The sequence below is a fragment of the Pezoporus wallicus genome, unplaced genomic scaffold (assembly GCF_028554395.1).
Source record: "Pezoporus wallicus isolate ANWC-B61680 ecotype Strahan unplaced genomic scaffold, APGP_CSIRO_Pwel_v1 contig_7973, whole genome shotgun sequence".
NCBI classification, from domain to species: domain Eukaryota; kingdom Metazoa; phylum Chordata; class Aves; order Psittaciformes; family Psittacidae; genus Pezoporus; species Pezoporus wallicus.
In genome coordinates, this window is record NW_026641440.1 from 24,410 (window position 1) to 46,320 (window position 21,911).

The window sequence follows — 21,911 nt, forward strand, 5'->3', positions numbered from 1 at the left end:
CGGGCAGCTTGTTAAGGTGGCATTGGAAAGGGTTCCAGGCTGTGCCAGCCAAGTTAAATGTGAACTTCAGATGGAAAGTGTGAGCCGTGGCATCACAGCGTTGACTGCAAAATAGCACTAAGGCAAGGAAGATGTAGAAACAATCACTTGGTTAGAAGAAATATGCCTTTAAAAAAAAGTTAAGCTAAGACATGTTTTTTTAGTTAGTAACTTCAGGTCACTTATTTAAAGTTTATTACAGTTTCATTTATATCTTTTTTACTTATTTCCCTATATGTTTAGGCAGCAATGGCAGCAAAAACTGATTTGAATTCTTACTTCTGGCCTTAAACCATAGCAGCATAACTTAATTAAGAACATTGCTCAGAATCACTAGGATGGATTTTAGAACACCCCAACAAGCCCAGCGAAGGCTAAAAAAAAAAAAAAAGCCAAAAAGCACTGAACCTGTGGCTGGAAGAACTCAAGTCTTCACTGAGACTTCCCGTACATTTCCCACTGCTATGCTCTTGAGCCTCAGAAGGAAAGAGAGAGGGAAAATGTTCTGTTGTGCTTCTTGGACTGATGGCTTTTGAGAAAGCAACTGCTGAGTGCATTTCATTCACTGTATTAACGGCATCAATGTTTGATGACAATTTTATTAGATGTTTGACAAAGGATAAGGATTAGCACAACAAAACATTGAAGTATTTGGGTTTATTTCTTTGTGGGCATTCTGTTAATATTTTAATACTAAATGTTTCTGAACAATATTCAAGAATGACAAGACTATGAAATTCCTGTTTGATAAATTAATACTGTATGTCACTCAATGTGTTACTTTAGTAAATTTTTATTTATTTACAAAATAAATACAAATAAGAGTATGTTTTCACACAAATTAGGGGTATTTACGAGTATGTACATAAATCATCAGAATAATGTAATTCTAATAAACACAAGGCCTTTATAAACAGTATGTACAAATTACCAATACATTTAAAACATAATTTTACACTTCATGGCCTTAATACCTTATGAATAATCTTTTGGCTAAGCAGCAGCAGTATAAATTTTCTTCTGCTTTCCATAAACCTTAAAAAAAGATAAAACTTTTGTTTTTAAAACTATTGGACAAATAGTTTTATTTGTGCTTTTGCTATGGTTTCCCTATCAAAAAAAAAACCAAAAAAACCTCAAAAAATTGGCAAGATAAAAAAGCAAATTTCTCCCTTCCATGGTTTCTGCTAATACTGTTATGTTTGAAGTACAACTTGTGCCCGTGTGCCTGCTCAATACTCTTAGCCAATACCCATTTAAAAGGCTCACATTAATGTCACTTGGCTTTGGTGTGGGCCTCTTAAATCCCAATTCAGCAAAGCATTTAAAAAGCATTCATCCCACCTTTAAGTACTTACATCTACTCATTATGCTTCAAGTCATGCGCTTGTTCATAAGCCTCTCTTGACTGTAGTCCTCAGGTCCAATTGTCCAAGGCCAGGGCATGGCCAGGCCCTTGGCACTGCGGCACTGGAGCTTGCCTGATCCTCCACTAGTGGAACTGGGCCCCAAAACTTCCTTTACAGTGACTTTAAAGTCCATACAGAATACTCTATAATCTTCACTGAATGATATTCTCTTTTAAAACCACCATTAAATCATACACTTTGCAATAAATAATTTTTTTTTTTGTAGAAAATAAAACCCAACTTTGATTCGTGTTACTAACCAATTGCTACAAATGCACAAAAGGTTGAGAAGATTTTAGAAAACAACTGGAAGCTAGTCAAGGTAACTCAGCTAAGACCCACACACACAGATTTCATACACTTAGGATTTGGTTCAGCAAATGGCTCAGAAGAAATGAGCTGTGCAGTAAAAGCAGAAATCTTAACTAGATAAAATTTGTGAGAGTGTACAGTGGCTCTTCTCTTAGCTGTGCAAAATTTGCAATTATAACTAATCTAAAATAACAATAGGTATCACTATGGTTAGCAGAAACAGTGCTACTGAAACTAAAAAGTAAACAAACCTAGTACCATCCATGAACATACAGGTTAACACCACGGTTAGGTCCTAATCCTGTGAACCTGTCCCAGTGCTCCTTACGCAAATAGTTGTGGTGAGTCATCATAGCAGCCTTGTCAGTCAACGTCATCCACTGTAGCTGAAGTGGCCAAATGGAGCAAGACTTTGATTTTGGTTGTGTCTCTGTATTTAACATTTTAAAACCTTTTGCACACCTTTTTGTGTGTGTTTTATATATTTTTTTTTTAACATAAAGGGAATTATTGCATGTGTCTGGCAATTTTACAAAACAAAATTACTGGAACATTGACTTCTGAAAAAAATAGAAGGCACATTAAAATGACAGCTTTTCAATGCAAGTTGAGCTTCTGTATGGAGAATTCAGTACAATTCTTGGCTTTATTTAAGCAGAGCTCGATAGAGCAGGAGAGAATGGCTCGTTTCTCTTTCCTGTTCCATGTAGAAGATGAAGTCCCTGAGGTTTACGCGAGTTATTTTCTGTCGTGCATACTGCCAGGATGAAGGAGTGCCCAAGCCAGCCTGACCTCCACCAGACATACCAAGACCCTGCAAAGAGAACACAGCAAAGTCAAAAGCCCTGAAATGGCAGAGAGTTTCCTTGTACTCTCAGGTTTACAACTACTGATTGCTGGATCATTTGAAACATCTTAAATGTATTATTTATGAGTTTAATTCTGAAAGTATTACATGAGATTTTCTTTTTTTTTTTTTTCTATTCTTCTGAGTCTTACCAAGGTATCCTGAGTAAAGAAACTCAATTGAAAACACATGAGGCTAGACCTCAGTTCATTTACAACTGGGGACAAGTATGTCTGACTAATTTTCCTGCTATACTCATGTTAACCATAGACTTATCTGACCAGTTTAATTTCAGGAACCTATTTAGGACAAAACTATTTGCAGCAAATAAAGCCATCTTCAGTACATCAAATGTGTGCAGCATCCTACTCCAAATCCTGAGTCTAGGACTGGAAAAAGGTGAGTGGTGTATCAGGATGCTGCTACTGCAATAACCTCTGCAGCTGTGAGACCCATGGGAGCCCTGATTCTCTCCTCTGAATCTACTGAAGAGAAAGGCTCATTGTGGGGAAAGAGTGAGCAACCTTGCCCCAGTACACAACCAATGCTCAGCTGAGAGGCGGAAAAATTAAACAGAAAAATCACAAGGATATTGTGTGATGATAAAGTCAAATATCAACATACTATTTTCTAAGGATATGCTAAATAATTTTTATTTTTGTTGTTTAAATTGGTTCAAGGGTACTGAATTACAGCATACCTTATCCTGGCTTTCTATATATAGAGAGAAAATACACAAACTGGGCCTGAGAGCACTGTGCTCTGACTATTTAGAAACTGAAAGGACAAAATTATAGACTTTGCAGTCCTGTTGAGTTTAAAACTGAAATGTGATACATACACACATTCAACCATTATCATCCTTAGGAGACCACTGGTTTTATTCATTTCAATTGATTTCTGGCAAAATAGATCATTTCAGAGATTAAAACCTATATTTCTAAGTTAAAAGTTTAAATTATTTTTCAAACCTTTTAAGACATCTGGAAAAGTTTTCAATACTTTTGAAATCCCAAATTTACATACTGCTGCTCTTAATAACCTACCTTTCCCCAGGAAATACTTATTCTAGGATCTTGATTCTAGCCATTAAAAATACAGTTCATTATAATTCTATTACTGAAAGATTGTAGGAAAACATGTATGGTTGTCCTGGGTTCAGCTGTAACAGTTATTTTTCTCCTTCTTAGCAGCTGGTACAGTGCTGTGTTTCGACTTTAGTCTGAGAACAATGCTGATAATGCACCAATGATTTTAGTTGTTGCTAAGTATTGCTTACTCTGATCAAGGACTATTCAGTCTCTCATGCTCTGCTAGTGAGGAGGGTCTGAGAAGCTGGGAGGAAGCAGAGACAGGACACCTGACCCAAACTAGCCAAAGGGGTATTTCATACCACAGCACATCATGCCTAGTATATAGAATCATAGAATCATAGAATAGGGTTGGAAAGGACCTTAAGATCATCTAGTTCTAACCTCCCTTCCATGGGCAGGGACACCTCACACTAAACCATACCACCCAAGGCTTAGTCCAACCTGGACTTGAACACTGCCAGGCATGGAGCATTCACAACTTCCCTGGGCAACCCATTCCAGTGCCTCACCACCCTCACAGTAAAGAACTTCTTCCTTATATCTAAACTGAACTTCTCCTGTTTAAGTTTTAACCCATTACCCCTTGTCCTGTCACTACAGTCCCTAATGAAGAGTCCCTCCCAGCATCCCTATAGGCCCCCTTCAGATACTGGAAGGCTGCTGTGAGGTCTCCACGCAGCCTTCTCTTCTCCACACTGAACAGCCCAAATATAACCTGCAGGGAGTCACCCAGAAGGCCCAGATTGCTGCTCGGGTTGGGCTGGGTATCTGTCGGCAGGTGGTGAGCAATTGTATTGTGCATCACTTGTGTTTATTATTGTTTTTTTTCCCTTCCCTTTTTAGTTTTATATTCTCTTCCCTTGTTATTTCCCTTATCATTATTATTATTAGTGGTAGTAGTGGTGGTTTTGTATTGTACCTTAGTTATTGGACTGTTCTTATCTCAACCTGTGGGATTTACATTCTTTCGATTCTCCTTCCCATCCCTCTGGGAGCAGGGGGGAGAAGAAGGGGGGGGAGTGAGCAAGTGTCTGCGTGGTTCTGATTTACTGGCTGGGCTTAAACCACAACAGTGGTACATTGCAAGTAAGACATGGCTCTGTTTGTTGCTTTTCTCCCAGCGTACCAAGTCAGAATCCTTGCAGAGCTGTGCCATTCAAGGTATTTCTCCTATACTTGATTATTAAATTACAGTAGTGGGGCAAATCCTATTCTCTTGTAACCAGAAATACAAAAGGCTTAATGTAGTGAAATGAGTGTGGCTAAGCTTGCAAGCAAGAGAGGGTGAAGCCCACAACCTTTGAGCACCATGATCATTTGATCTGAGTCATTCTTTTCTCCAGTATGGAATAGCTTTTGTTAACAGATTAATTGATTTTGCTACCTAACCTCACTGCTCCCAGGAAAAGCATGTGCTGCAGCTGCAAGGGCTGTTCATCCATGCTGAAGCCGTATACATCCCTTACACACAATCCATTTATTTAGCAGTGCTCTGAATTCAGCCTTTATGCCAAAACACTGCATTCCTAAAAAAAAAAATAGCATCATTTAAACTCCTACTCTTCATCTTCCACAGGTCTGGAATAAGCCCTTACCTTAAGTTGCCTCTCACTTGCATTCTGATCATGCATTTGCTTTACCAGGGCTGTTGCCACTGTTTCCAACTCTCCAAGTAACCACCAAATAGATCTTTAAGTCAAGGTGACTCAAAAATAGTTTTCTTTCTTTTCTGTTCCCCACATGGTGTATCTCTCCCTCCTGCCCTAAGTAATACTTACTTCAGATTCATCCTGACTACAGTTCCTGAACAGTGACAAACACACTTGTAAGAAATGTGGCCACTTATTAAAAAATACTGTCCATAGCATACTGGACTGGAACCATCCTGCACACACTTACCAAATAGTAATAGAAAAGCTACTTAATTTATGTTTTCTTCACATAAACCCATTTCTTGAATTAATTGAGGTATATGTACAGCATATAACTGCTTTCTATTTGGACAGAGTAGCTGGAATTAAGATATGAGAGTGGTGAGACACTGGCACAGGTTGCCCAGAGAAGCTGTGGCTGCCCCATCCCTGGCAGTGTTCAAGGCCAGGTTGGACAGGGCTTGGAGCAACCTGGTCTAGTGGAAGGTTTCCCTGCCTGTGGCAGGGGGTTGGAACTGGATAAGCTTTAAGGTCCCTTCCAACCCAAACCATTCTAGGATTCAATATTCATTGCATTTATCACTTGAGATACTGAACTTTCACATAGGAAGAGCATATACTTCATGCAATATCATGACATGAAGTTGTGTACCTTCATAACCGCACTGGTAAGCCAGTCAGTTACCTGATAATGTTCTGTAATTGTTCTGCAAGGTGGATAAAAAAATTGCAAGATTTTAGGAAGTACAGAAGCACATCTAAATTAACAGAACAGGGATTTAGATCTGCCAATATGATTTCTAATTTAAAGACCAATTAGTTTGGTACTGCGTTGTACTCAAAATTATTCTGTAGATGCCATATAAGAAATGCAGAATACTAAATGCCATGATTTTTTAATTATATACATGAAAGCAACCAGAGTTAAAATTAATTGCCAAGAATAGTGGAATTGAAGTAATGTGGATATTTCTCCAGAAAAATGACATCTTTTGTCAGCATGACAGACTTTTCATTAACCCCAACAAGCCCTTTTTTTCTGTATCAATGGCAACTAATAAGAGATACAAAGACAAAAGCTAGAATAAAAAAAATGGTTTTGAGATGTTTACATCCTTTATTTCCTGGCCTGCCACTGCTAAGCTATTCCCAAATCACACCCACTCAAATATACATCAGTACCAGCTTTGGTATCAGTGAACTTCCAGCTAAAATTCAAGGGAAATTTAAGCTGTTCTAGACCAGAAAAAAATAATTTAACTTATATATGAATTCTTTCTCTTCTTCATTATGAGATTGCTTACATCCATGAGGCATAGCAACTTCTCATCCCCTTCTATCTCATCCTCTCCCATCTCATCCTCTCCTTTTCCCCACTGCCTCCTCCCTTGCCACTTCAATCCTACTCTCTTGGTAACACACCAAAGTGACTGGTGACAGCCTTGAACTTGGCAGCTGCGAATCCGACAGGACAGCAAGGAAGACACAGAGAGCAAACAAATTATTTTGTGCTCCATGTGTCCCTCGCAGGGCTACAACAGGGCTTTTCTGAGATTCCCCCCGCCACCCTCCTGCTCCCAGCTGTGACTGAAGACAAAATAACTTCAAGGAAAATCAAATGCAGGAATTTACTATAAAATACTGACCAACAATCATAGAATCATAGAACAGTTAGTATTAGAAAGGACCTTAAGATCATCTAGTTCCAACCCCCCTGCCATGGGCAGGGACACCTCACACTAAACCATACCACCCAAGGCTTCGTCCAACCTGGCCTTGAACACTGCCAGGGATGGAGCATTCACAACCTCCCTGGGCAACCCATTCCAGTGCCTCACCACCCTAACAGGAAAAAATTTCCTCCTTATATCTGCCAAAGAAACATGCTCTCACAGTGATAAGGTAGGAATTAAAACAAATAGTCCTTTGCAGAGAAATTAATGAAGCCTCATATCTGACAGATGGTGTCACATTGCTCTGGTACTACTTACCACAATAAAATCATCTCCTCTACAGAGTATTGCCTCTTGCCTCCTTCAGAAATACTCTCGGTCCACTGGTACTACCCTCCACCTATCACAAACTCCCCCCTTCCTCCCAAATCTTCATCTTTATTAAAACATTCTTGGAACTACTGCATGGTTGGTTCCTCTCCCATCCTCACCAGCTAGGCGAGCATTGTCCCATGGGGTGGGTGACCCACCAGGCCGCATGTGCTCATCAGCCACCCAGCAGACATGTGGCCCTGAAGCCAAAAGTACCACAAAGCTTGCTGAGCTCATACCGTAGCCTCTTCCTCACTGGTGAGACTGGCATGTTTCTCCTTCCTGTATCCAAGACAACAGTTCACATGGAAGTTGCAGGGACTTAAAATCTTGAGCTCCTTCCTACCTCTGTCCCCCTTCTGCTGGTCCCCACCACCACACCAAAAGGTTTAACTGGGAAAGAGGATTGAAACAGACACACCTCTTCTGAAATTTTCATAGACAAACTGCTCAGAAAGTAAAAATGTCTTTGTTCATTAAATTACAATAATCACAGCAGCAGGTGTATGAAAATTAAACCAAGTAACTTTCCAAAGTGTGCCATTCCTTTCTTGAGATAGAAGTGCTTTCACATAAGAAAGCACATGTAATACAAAAAAATCTGTACTTATTTTTATAATAATGATTTCTACTGTTGAATACATATAATTTTTTTTCACTGCATACCTTCAGCTTTGAATTATAGAACCGTGGAAATACAGCATGATATTCTTGTCAGGAAGCACAAAGATAAGAGCAAATAGAGGATTGCATTTAATATTTTATCCATCCTTCCTTAACCAGAAAACAATTCAGTCCTGACATATCTCCTTTGAACACAGAATCATAGAATAGTTAGGGTTGGAAAGGACCTTAAGATCATCTAGTTCCAACCCCCTGCTATGGGAAGGGATGCCTCACACTAGACCATGTCACCCAAGACTCTGTCCAACCTGGTCTTGAACACTGCCAGGGATGGAGCATTTACCAGTTCTTTGGGCAAACAGTTCCAGTGCCTCACCACCCTCACAGTAAAGAACTTCTTCCTTATATCTAAACTGAACTTCTCCTGTTTTAGTTTTAACCAATTACCCCTTATTCTATCACTACAGTCCCTGATGAAGAGCTCCTCTCCAGCATCCTTGTAGCCCCCCTTCAGATATTAGAAGGCTACTATGAGGTCACCAAACAGCCTTCTCTTCTCCAGGCTGAACAGCATCAACTTTCTCAGCCTGTCTTCATACAGAAGGTGCTCTAGCCCCCTTATCATCCTCATAGCCCTCCTCTGGACTTGGTCCAACAGCTCCATGTACTGTTGAGGACACCAGAACTGCATATAGTACTCCAAGTGGAGTCTCACGAGAGCAGAGTAGAGTCTTGATCTGTGGCTATTGCTTCTCTGTGACCCAGTAAGAAAAGGCAATAATGATAAAAGATCTGCTGGTTTCTTCCCAGGCTACATGGCACATCCTTGAAGCAGACTTGCACTTCAAGCCCAAGTCTGAATGTGGGAATCGAATGGTAGCAATTCAAAGACAAGCTATCTATGGAGTGAAAAAATACCAGGAATTTTGTCTCTCCAACCTCCATGCACTGAAGAGGAGTGGGAAGATAAGGTATATATTAGTCTGCTCTTATGAATAAGAGGTCTTGGATCATAAGAGATATTGTGGAGATATTCTGCACCAATGATGTTTACTTGCACAAAATGCCATTAGATCTTTGGCTGAAAGGCACTTTATACATGAAAACCAGGTATAATATTATGTGTGATTAGCTGTCTGTCAAGGGTTCAGCAGTAGCAGTCATTTTTTTCTCCTTCTTAGTAGCTGGTGCAGTGCTGTGTTTCTCACTTTCAGCCTGGGAACAACGCTGATACCACCAATGTTTTTAGTTGTTGCTAAGTAATGCTTACTCTGACCAAGGACTTTCTGAGTCTCATGCTCTGCTGGGGAGGAGGGGAAGACAGGAGGAAGCAGAGACAGGACAACTGACCCAAACTAGCCAAAGAGGCATTCCATACCACAGCATGTCATGCCACTGGAGGCAGTTACCCGGAAGGGCCAGATCATTGCTCAGGTCGAGCTGGGTGTCGGTCGGTGGGTAGTGAGCAGTTGTATTCTCTTCCCTTGTTATTTCCCTTATCATTATTATTATTGGTGGTAGCAGCAGTGGTTTTGTGTTATACCTTCGTTACTGGACTGTTCTTATCTCAGCCCGTGGGAGTTACATTCTTTTGATTCTCCTCCCCATCCCTCTGGGAGCGGGGGAGGAAGGGGGGGGGGGAGTGAGCAAGTGGCTGCGTGGTTCTGGGTTGCCGGCTGGGCTTAAACCATGACACTGTCCCACATAATTCAGGGTTTAATACAGCCCCTACTGAGGCTAATAGTAATGATTTCACTGATTTAAATGAGAACCGAAACATCCTTAAATCAGTATTCCCCTGAAGTACAGAAAAGTAAGTAATAAATGTCAGGACCTCAAAGAATAATAATACTGTATGAAATAAATTATATCTACAAAAAGATGGTGCATCTTCATATGGGTAATATGGTGGCTTTACAAGTGTCTTCAGAAGGATTCATCACCAAAAGTTGGCATTCAGGCCTTCAGATCAGCAACGCTAACAGGGAGGATTAGATACTATTATTTCTTTGGAAACTAGTTATTTTCATTTCCAAACATTTTTATCCTGTACTATCTTAGTGCGACTGTTCCTACAGACTCCATCTTGGCAGGTGTTCACTTGCTACACCTTCTTGGATGCCAATGCATCTCATATCCCCTGAGCACATAAACACACACCTCACCCTGCAGACAAACATTATGAAAACTGATTTGCACAAGCATTTACAAGTACTTCAAATACTAACACAATTGCAACATTTCAAAGACAGCATGCAGTAAATTTTATATTCAGAAATAATAAGAGGAAGGTAAATCATACTAAGACATGTATACAGTGAATTTTTTTCTTTAGATGTGATTGCTTTAGTTTATAGTTACATGATGCTGTTTCAAGCTAAAGAAATGGACTGCCATTACAACAAGTATGTTTTATATGTACCTGCTCTTTGACTTTATTATGTTAAGCTAAGTCACATACGCAAGCACTATTACAATTGAAAACCTGCTCTGTAAAACAGCATCACACCAAAAACTTCCAGTTGAGAGAACTGTGCATCTCTTCCCAACCGGACCACCTATTCCTTCCTTCCTCTAGAAGAGTGTTTCCCCCACAGACTGCATGAGAGGAGGGCCAAACAGCAGGCTGGACAGCACTGCAGTGAGAAACTATTTGGGAAGAAGTCTGCCCCAACACAGATAAATAATGCAGATGAGCTGTAAGGCAGCTATGAGCTATGACATTTACCTGCTCAAGGAAGGTGAGTGTTCAACCACCAAATCCTCAACAGGTCATTCCCAGGAAGAAAAAAGAGTGCAATTAATTTGAACTTCTTAATCATGCACATCTCTGAGTAATCACTGTGTTAATACGAGAAAGAAAGCCTCCAGTTTTTCCTGCACAGAGACAGCTCTGCACTCTGTGGAGACTTTTAACCTTTCAAAGATCATAGAATCATAGAATAGTTAGGGTTGGAAAGGACCTTAATATCATCTAGTTCCAACACCCCTGCCATGGGCAGAGTCACATCACACTAAACCATGTCACCCAAGTCTTTGCCCAACCTGGCCTTGAAAACTGCCAGGGATGGAGTATTCACAACGTCCCTGGCAACCCATTCCAGTGCCTCACCACCCTCACAGGAAAGAATTTCTTCCTTATATCCAATCTTAACTTCCCTTGTTTAAGTTTTAACCTGTTACTCCTTGTCATATCACTACCATCCCTAATGAATAGTCCCTCTCCAGCATCCCTATAGGTCCCCTTCAGATACTGGAAGGCTGCTATGAGGTCTCCATGCAGCCTTCTCTTCTCCAGGCTGAACAGCCCCAACTTTCTCATCCTGTCTTCATACAGGAGGTGCTCCAGCCCCCTGATCATCCTTGTGGCCCTCCTCTGGACTTGTTCCAACAGTTCCATGTCCTTTTTATGTTGAGGACACCAGAACTGCACACAATACTCCAGGTGAGGTCTCACAAGAGCAGAGTAGAAGGGCAGGATCACCTCCTTTGACCTGCTGGTCACGATCCTTTTGATGCAGCCCAGGATACGGTTGGCTTTCTGGGCTGCGAGCTCACACTGCCGGCTCATGTCCATTTTCTCATCGACCAACACCCCCAAGTCCTTCTCCGCAGGGCTGCTCTGAATCTCTTCTCTGCCCAACCTGTAGCTGTGCCTGGGATTGCTCCAACCCAAGTGTAGGACCTTGCACTTGGCATGGTTAAACCTCATGAGGTTGGCATCAGCCCACCTCACAAGTGTGTCAAGGTCCCTCTGGATGGCATTCCTTCCCTCCAGCGTATCAACATAAACACACATCTCAGTGTCATTGGCAAACTTGCTGAGGGTGCACTCAATCCAACTGTCCATGTCACCAACAAAGATGTTGAACAAGACTGGTCCCAACACAGATCCTTGAGGGATACCACTTGTTACTGGTCTGCAGTGGGACATTGAATCATTGACAACTCTTTCCATTCGGCCATCCAGCCAGTTCTTTATCCAGTGAGTGGTCCACCTAACAAATTTATGTCTCTCCAATTTAGAGACAAGGATGTCATGGGGGACAGTGTCGAATGCTTTGCACAAGTCCAGGTAGATGACATCAACTGCTCTACCCCGTCCCATCAGGATTTCCCCTTAGTGAAGCCATGCTGGCTGCCACCAACCACCTTGTTGTTTTTCATGTGCCTTAGCATGCCTTCCAGGAGAATCTGCTCCAAAATTTTGCCAGGCACAGAGGTGAGACTGACTGGTTTGTAGTTCCCTGGGTTATCCATTTTCCCCTTCTTGAAAATGGGGGTTATATTTCCCTTGTTCCAGTCATCGGGAACTTCACCTGACTGACATGATTTTTCAAATATGATGGCCAGTGGCTTAGCAACTTCATTTTCCAGCTCCACCAGGACCCGCGGATGGATTTCATCAGGTCCCACGGACCTGTGCACATTCAGGTTCTTAAGATGGTCTCGAACTAGATCCTCTCCTACAGTTGGCCCAAGGTCTTCCTTCTCACAGTCCCTGCATCTGCCTTCCAAGACATGAGTGGTGTGGTCAGAGCCTTTGCCAGTGAAGACTGAGGCAAAGAAGTCATTCAGAACCTCAGCCTTCTCCAAATCCAGGGTAGCCAGTTCTCTTGGTAGCTTCTGGAGAGGGTCCACATTGTCCCTAGTCTGTCTTTTATTTGCTACATACCTATAAAATCCCCTCCTGTTATCTTTAACATTCCTAGCTAAGTTTAATTCTAACTGGGCCTTAGCTTTCCTAACCTGGTTCCTAGCTTCCTGGACAGATACCTGAGGGATGCCACTCATTACTGGTCTCCAACTGGGCATTGAGCTGTTGACCACAACTCTTTGTGTGCGGGCGTTGTCAAGGGTTCAGCAGTAGCAGTCATTTTTCTCCTGCTTAGTAGCTGGTGCAGTGCCCTGTTTTTGACTTTCAGCTTGGGAACAATGCTGATAACACCAATGTTTTAAGTTGTTGCTAAGTAATGTTTACTCTGATCAAGGACTTTCTGAGTCTCATTCCCTGCCAGGGAGGAGGGGAAGCTGAGAGGAAGCAGAGACAGGACACCTGACCCAAACTAGCTGCTACCTGAAATGTCTTTAAAAATATGCATCTGAAGGATATCATGGAAACTATACTGAATTTAATTGTAATCAGGGTCCTATTACACAAATAGCATACAGTGACTGTACAGAGTCCCTGAATATACATTTATAATTCCATATATATTTTCCAACTACACAAAAGCATCTATATTTTATAGCTCTACTTGCGGGAAGAGAAAAGTCCTTCTTTTCCTTTCAAATTTATGCTAAACCAGCCTCTTCCTTCCCTATACAATGCAAGAGAAATAAAAGCTTTAATAGATAACTAGAGTTTACACTTCACTTTTCCACTACAAATATATGAGGACATTGGCTCTGCCCCCCCCCCCCCCTTCTCTTTTGCATTCAAATATTTCCACCTCTGCATAAAAATGACTTATTTGCAGTTTCACAGACTTTCCTAGGTTGGCACCCCAGGAACTAATCCTGATTCACAAAACAAAAACATCCAGTTGCCCCTGCTGCATAATTCATTGGCCCATAAATAAAAGATGGCCAGCCCATGATCTTATCTGACAGACTCTGGGGAGCATACGTGGAAATCTCACTATGGGAGAAACACTGGTCAGGGCTGGTGGCAGCTGCTGGGCTTTGCAACCAGGGGTCAAGTGCTCCGCTTGGGTGCCTTGGCCTTGCCAAGGAGAAGGAAGGCAAAGGACAGGAACTTGCCTTGCAACCTGGAACTTGTACATTTGCAGGAAGTTAGTCTGTCTTTGGTCACTCACTTTCTGCAGGTGAATCATTTAATGGAGGTTTCTACTCATGCTGTGATCTTCCACAGCTTCACACACTGCAATGAGCCACATGCACTTTGAATTAACTGAATTGCAGTAGTACTGAGCAAGAGAAAATACCTGATTTGGCAATACTGTAAATATATACTACAGGTTTGCTTCAATTGCATCAAGAGGCAAGACTGTAATTTGAAAATCAGACATTGCTCAGATGACAAAACTGAAACACTCTTATTGAGTATTCCTTACTTTGCATCTATTTTTCCTACGAGGCTGATGGAAAGCTACATACGTTCACAATATCCTGACAAACTTCCCAACAGAAAGAGAAACCTTTTAGACACTGTCTGTAGAGAATTTTTGAAGGACCTTTTATTATTGCTTGTTTGCTCTTAAGTTCCATCTAACCTTTGAAAAATAGCATCCTGTTTGTTTTCATGATCAAGTATCTGCAATTCACTAAATTACAAATGAAGAGGAGACCTGGGTGACTTGGTGCCATAAATTTCAAGTTGAAAGAAATAATTTTTAAAAGAACTATGAATTGGTTTCTAACTTGTAACGTTTTACTACACAATAATGACTAAGATAGAAAACATTTCAATTCTCAACTATGTTTTTTATTCTGTGTTATAACAAACATGAGTGGTAGAGAGACTTGTCAACACAGTGCCTAAGGCACTATTCATCTTTCATTTCCCAGATCCAGGCTGGAACCATGTGGCAATAGACTCACTTTCTCACTAGAAATGTTGTCGTGGTGCTGAGAAACCTTCTTGACAAATATGTTTTTTAAACAGATGTATTTTTGCTAAACATTTTATCTTTGACAAAACTATATTTTGACAGAGAAAGTTTCATTGCAAATTTTTTTCACCAGCTCTAATAACAAGAAGTCAGACTTTTAGGGCCTAAATGGAGAAAGTTGCTTGGACTGTGCCTTGCTGATATAGAGAGGAGGTCTCCCTGGCTAAAGCAATGACTATTACTGTAATTAAGTAATGGGAATATATGTCTATTATCCATTGCTCTGTCCTGGCTTACCTATGTTTACTCTAAAAATTTACGTTACAGGTCCCCTCTGACTGTGGCATTCAGAGCCAAAGATAGGACCAAAACCTGCCTCATCCTCCTCAGCTGGTCTTCACAGCTATGTCTGAATGACTGCTTCAGGTATTTAAGTAGTAATTAACAATAGAAATGTTTGGAATAAATGAGTAAGGACAGGGCATTTGAAAAATAGTTAACAGATGTTCTTAACATTGCTGCTGGCATAATAACATTGCTCCAGTAATTTATGTGATGTGGAGTTTATTTAGCTGCTGCAAACATACAGGGTTATAATAATCATAAACAGGTTGAATTAAGCACAATACATCATGGATGCATAACATACATAGATGCATAACATACATAGTCTTAAAAAATAATCCCAGAAACAGCATGCCTTAAAGATATTACATGTGCAATATGTTCTACAATCTGAGTGTGAAAAGCTAGCCAGAAAGCATCTTTCAGACTTAAAAAGATTAAAAAAAATAAAACCCCAGACATATTTTACAGATAATTTTAACTATATTTTGGGATAGCAAACATTCAATTCAAACATTGAATCCTGGCATACTTCAGTAAGATATCAATCAGCACAACAGTGCTGCCTTTTTTTCCTTTGAAAAATGAAAGAATTAAATTCAAAACAAACAACTTCAATTTAACACCAAACTACAGGATAACCAATCTTAAAAATGTCAAATTGTAATGGATCTTAATACCCATACAAAGAACAGAAATAGTGACATTGTTCCTTGGTAATGCATAGCAACCCTACAGAATTTCAGTGAAGGAGAAAGAAGGGAAAAACACCTTATTACTTCTAACTCCTGGGAGCCATTTTGGTCTCCAAAGGTTTTAGACAGCCTCAGGCCATATGTCTGCAGTGTTTGGGGAAATGACTTGCCTTTGCACAAACACTACAATGTTCCCCAGCATCCCCGCTCAATTTCCATTTAACTCTTCCTTACCTGTATCAGCCTTTCCCCCCCCTTTTTGCAGCAACATTTCAGAAGGGTTTTGCTTAAAAAAAAAAACAAAAAAAGAAAAAAGAAAAAAAACCACACAAAACCACAAACCAAAACCCTTCTGCTTTTTCTGACAAGTTTTCTTAGAAAAAAAATAGGACCAGAATTTATAAATCTTTGAGAGAAAACAGAAATCCGTTTTAAACTAAAATATTTGGAAACAAAACTAGTTTAGCTAGCAGTCATGGAGCTTTGAAGTTTGATATTGCTCAAATGTTTGTCTGGTTTACCTCAGTTAACAACAAATAGGTAGACAACAAAAAATCATAATCAACAATCCCATAGAAAACAATGGCACTACTAAAATCCTATCAGTGTATTTAGATTTTTAATTACATTCTTAGCACCACATTACAGGCTATTATTAAGTCCCTGGATAAGGCCTCAAACTATTAACTGTTTTGTCTTTTCAGAAGTAATAGGAAATAACACACCTAATATAGAAGGAAAGAGAAAGATTTAATCCTCCCTATATTTTTCTAAACTCACTTAGAGATGTTTTGTGTTTTCCTCTGTTTTCTGTAAAGATTCAAGGCAATGCACTGCAAGCTATTTTGCTTGATAGCTGTTTTAAAAACCTCTAGAAAATTCTTAGCCAAGGTCACTATTGATGACTAAAAATATGACAGTGTATGAGGCTACTAAAATATTCTGTTCATCTCAGAGGTTGAGTTAAGCAGCTCTAAGAAAGAGGAAAATCAATATAGTACTTCACAGAGAGGAAGAAAATGAAAGTTTAGCAGTTAAGTGGTTAATGCAATTCCTAAGTGTTCAGCAATCATTGCAATTTAGTGCCATTTCAATTATTACACAATAAACAGACCATATTGTCTGGAAACAAATTTTTATGAGTATAGCTGAAGGGGTTACAACTTATTTAGCTCCTGAAACTCTAAGGGAAAGAACATTTCTGAATGCTAACACTACAGATAAGAAATATGCAGGTACAATAGAAAGGTTATTTTTAGGTCACTACTATGGTAACTAACCACACTGACCTTTAAAATTAGTATGCAGTTCAAGAAAAATGAAGTTGAGTAAAATGTTCTTTAAACAGGATCATTTTAATAAACAATATTTCACATCCTTACAGCACAATGTTGTCATTTTTTACGGCTATTAATTTTACTTTTGTATCACAGCATCATAATATAATGTATAAGGATATCATGATGCAGAACGGGCTAGGAAAAAAACATGCAAACAGCCAGAAAACTGATTAAACTATCATTAATTTATGTTTAAAGAATTAAAAAAAAATAAGAATGGTTATATTTATTTTTGCCATTTATTTTATAAAATAAAACTGCTAGCTGGTGATGGTCAGTTTTTCATATCACGTGAAGTCATGGAAGCATTCATAACTGGAATACTTAAAATCATCTTACTTTGTCTCATTTTGCTGAAATACAGCATTTTAAGTGGATTTTGAAAGCAAACCCTGTTCTGCAATTTATAAATTCAAAGACAAACAGGTGAGAGTAATGCTCAGGGCAGATGAAATAAATAGCATGAGATTAAAAGTGTATGGTTGATGGCAGCAAGGACTCAATAAAGGAAACAATATTGTGAACAGAGTATCGTTGGAATCCAATGTACTAATGTTTACTTAGACAAAGCATCAATTAGAATCATGGCTTTAATAAATAATATATTATGTGTCAGTCCATTAGGTAAGAAATGGAAATCAAATTTTGGCTGGTCATAAATGTGTGCTGGCAGTTCAACAAAACCACCATTACAGAGAATATATGTAATATGCTGAAACTTGGAAAGATCAAATTTAACCTGTCAATTTACAATCATCAAACACAGAACACAACTGCTCTAATTTCATTGAGATTAGTCTCAACCATGTTTGAAACATTTTACAATGATATTGATATTGAATTGCTGAGGTGAGTAGCTCAGCGGAGCGGGGGGGAGATCAGCGTTCAGGAGCCTCAACTCAGAGCGACAAGAGCCACCGAGGGAGCTTCAAGTCCTCGACAAGACCTGCCCAGGAGCCGACAGCTCAGCTAACGCGAGCAGCTGACTCACAGGGGGCGGAACCAGGAGGAACGGCGGCAGATTTAAACGGGGCATCACCAACCGTTGCTGGTCAATTGCTGAGGTGAGTAGCTCGAGAGAGGACGCCTTCAACACCGGAGCGGGGGGGGGGGGGGGGGGGAAGATCAGCGTCCAGGAGCCTCAACTCAGAGCGACAAGAGCCACCGAGGGAGCCTCAAGTCCTCGACAGGACCTGCCCACGAGCCGGCAGCTCAGCTGACTCACACGGGGCGGAGCCTGAAGCAGTGGCACCAGCCCTGACTGGTTAAAAACGTGCCCCAGGGAGCGCGAGCGACTAGGAGTGGGCAGGCGAACAGAGCGGGTCGAGGCAGTTCGCGCGGGCAGGCGAACAGAGCGGGTCGAGGCAGTTCGCGCGGGCAGGCGAACAGAGCGGGTCGAGGCAGTTCGCGCGGGCAGGCGAACAGAGCGGGTCGAGGCAGTTCGCGCGGGCAGGCGAACAGAGCGGGTCGAGGCAGTTCGCGCGGGCAGGCGAACAGAGCGGGTCGAGGCAGTTCGCGCGGGCAGGCGAACAGAGCGGGTCGAGGCAGTTCGCGCGGGCAGGCGAACAGAGCGGGTCGAGGCAGTTCGCGCGGGCAGGCGAACAGAGCGGGTCGAGGCAGTTCGCGCGGGCAGGCGAACAGAGCGGGTCGAGGCAGTTCGCGCGGGCAGGCGAACAGAGCGGGTCGAGGCAGTTCGCGCGGGCAGGCGAACAGAGCGGGTCGAGGCAGTTCGCGCGGGCAGGCGAACAGAGCGGGTCGAGGCAGTTCGCGCGGGCAGGCGAACAGAGCGGGTCGAGGCAGTTCGCGCGGGCAGGCGAACAGAGCGGGTCGAGGCAGTTCGCGCGGGCAGGCGAACAGAGCGGGTCGAGGCAGTTCGCGCGGGATGGTGAGCACCCCTCGTATGATCAGGGCCTGGTCTGGGAGCTCTGCTCTGGCTACCCCGGCGGTGGCCAGCGTAGGCGCCCAGACAGAGCCGATGAGAGGGGAGGCTGCAGTGCAGAGCTCCGAGTGTAGAGAGTGCCTGCACTGGTCTCCTGAAGGGAGGGTGCGCAATGGGCAGGGCTGCACTCGGTGCTCCCTGGTGGAGGTGCTCCTGCAGCATCTGGCTGAGCTGCGGGATGTCAGGGAAGCAGAGAGGAAGCAGGAATGCTTGCTCCCGGCCCAAACTGTGCAGGGGTCTCGAGCTTCACCTCTACCTCATGAAAGAAAGAAGGAGGCCGTTAACCTGGGAAGCTGGGAATTTAGTGACAAAAAAAAAAGAAAACAAAACCAAAACAACAAATAAAAGGAGGAAAAGGACAACCAAAAGCAAGGGGCTTCCCCCTAAATCCCCTGTCTCCACGCAGAACCGCTTTGCTGTCCTGCAGGGGGCTAATGAGGAAGCGCACTCGAGCCAGAAACAGCCGGTTGATGCACGGCTAAAGAAGATCTCTATTGGTGCTGCTAGGAAAAAGCGGCGGGTCATAGTAGTAGGGGACTCTAAGCTGAAAGGGACAGAAGCACTTGTCTGCCGGCCAGACCCCATCTCAAGGGAGGTGTGTTGCCTACCGGGGGCACGGATCAGGGATGTGGCAGAGAGGCTGCCTGCTCTAGTAAGTCCCACGGACTATTACCCACTCCTGGTGATACATGTGGGTGCTAGGGATATAGGTAGTAGTAGCCTGGGGAACATAAAGAAGGACTACAGAGACATGGGGGAGGTGGTTAGGGGCTCTGGAGCTCAGGTGGTCTTTTCATCAATTCTCCAGGGTACAGGGGAGGACCTAAAAAAAGCTAGGAGGATTAGCCAGGTTAATAAATGGTTAAAAGGGTGGTGTCATAGTCAGGGGTTTGGGTGTCTTGAACACAGGACCCAAGCTTGTAGGCCATGTCCAGTGGGGGCTGGTGGAGCTGGTCTGATGATAAAGAAGGGAAAGAGCAGTTTTGGTAGGAGGCTTGTGTCGTGGTTTAAACCCAGACAGGTAATTCGTTCACTCACCCCCTCCCCCTTCTTTCCCTCCCCCTACTCCCGGAAGGACGGAGAGGAGAATCGAAAAGAATGCAACTCCCACGGGTTGAGATAAGAACAGTTTAGTAACTAAGGTATAACACAGATCACTACTGCTACCACCAATGATAATAATGATAAAGGAAATAACAAGAGAAGAGAATACAACACCTCAGCACCAGCTGACCGATAACTCGCCCCCCAAGCCCGACCAAGCTCCGACCGATACCTCCTCCAACCCTGCAGTCCTCCAGCCCTTCCGGCTAACTCCCAGTAACGTCCTGGGCATGACGTGCTGTGGTATGGAATACCTCTTTGGTCAGTTTGGGTCAGGTGTCCTGTCTCTGCCTCCTCCTGGCTTCCCCTCCTCCCTGGCAGAGCATGAGGCTCACAAAGTCCTTGGCCAAACCAAAACATCATTGTTATCAGCTCTGTTTCCAAGCTGAAAGTCAAAACACTGCACTGCACCAGCTACCAAGAAGGAGAAAAATGACTGCTACTGCTGAAACCAGGACATTATCCACCCCTTATTCCATACCATTCACGTCATGCTCAGATCCCACATTTTCAATATACCATCACTCTTATCTAAGTGCACTCTTATCTTAGTGCATGGACCAGTCCCTATAAAGCTGCTGAGTCCATCTGGTCCATGATGTCAGGCTCCATCTCTTGTAACAGTCTTCCAGAGCAGGAGAGACTGTGTGCAGTGTTCACACTCGTGAATAACCTGGGCAATAGCTTCCATTACTACGTCCACCCCTCAATCATGAGTCCATCTGTATGTTGCGTCTCTGCCCTGATGGCCTCAATCTCATGGGCCCTTCCAGGCTCAAAATAATTCACTGTCCCCTCCAGCAGTTTCTGCAGCTTGTTGCTGGGGACTCCATACAGCTGCCTTCCAACTCCGATGCTTCCAAAGCACTGGAGGGGCCCAGTGGACTAGATACTTGCCCATACCGTCCCACACACCCTGCCACTCATCACTGTCCAGCCTTGGAGAAAACCTTTTGGTCCCCCTATATCCTCGTCTAACCCCAGACAAGACGCAAACCTGACTCTGCTTAACTTTTGAGGTCGGACAAAATGGTTGTGGGTAGAACACAGCCTGTGTGTGTGCCAACATGCTGATCCCCATCACAATCAGCAGGCAGGTCCCAAGGATACCCAAAGGCCATTCAAAACCTTCAGAACTCTCAGTTGATGCTGCTGTACTTGTCACTGGGGCTGGTGTAGCTGCTGTGCTTGCCGGCTCTCCCACCACCAGCTTCTCTTTTCCTGAGTCCAGCTCTTCCTCCTCTGCCTTGCTGGGAAATGCTGCGTGGTCTTCTGCATCCTCCCGGGGCTCGGCGGGCGGCTTCCGGGGAATGCTCTCGGCCGTCGAGGGGCTCGGCTCCTCCGCGGGGCTGGGCTCGGCCCCCGGGCTCGGCTCGGCCGCGGGGCTCGGCTCCTCCGCCGCCTTCTCCCTCTGCTCGGCAGCCGCCTCCTTCCGCTCCTCGACCTCCCCGACCTCCTCCACCGGCAGCCGTCCCCTCGCTGCCTCCGGCCCCGCTCCCGCCGCCGCTTGGTCCCCGGGGCCGCTTTCCCGGGCCGGTTCGGCTGCCACCGCCTCCCGGGGCCGCTCCCCCTCGGCTCCCCGCAGCCTCACGAAGATGGAGAGTAGGGCGAGGGCCAGGACGGTGAAGAGCAGCCGGACGGCCAGGTACAAGTCCACGGCCACGTCCGTCCCGCCCTGCTGCTGGAGCCCGCCCGTATTACAAGCCATTGCCATAAAGCACAGTGAGACAAGAACCTTAGCCCAAGCCCCACACTTGATAAACACTAACACAGCAAATACAGCCTCTAAGTAAGTTACAACATTCTGAAGCTGTGAGATCAACAAGAACAACTCTGAGAGCCAATAAATCAGCTTTGTGATGACTGACTATTAATCCAGTCAAATCTGTCG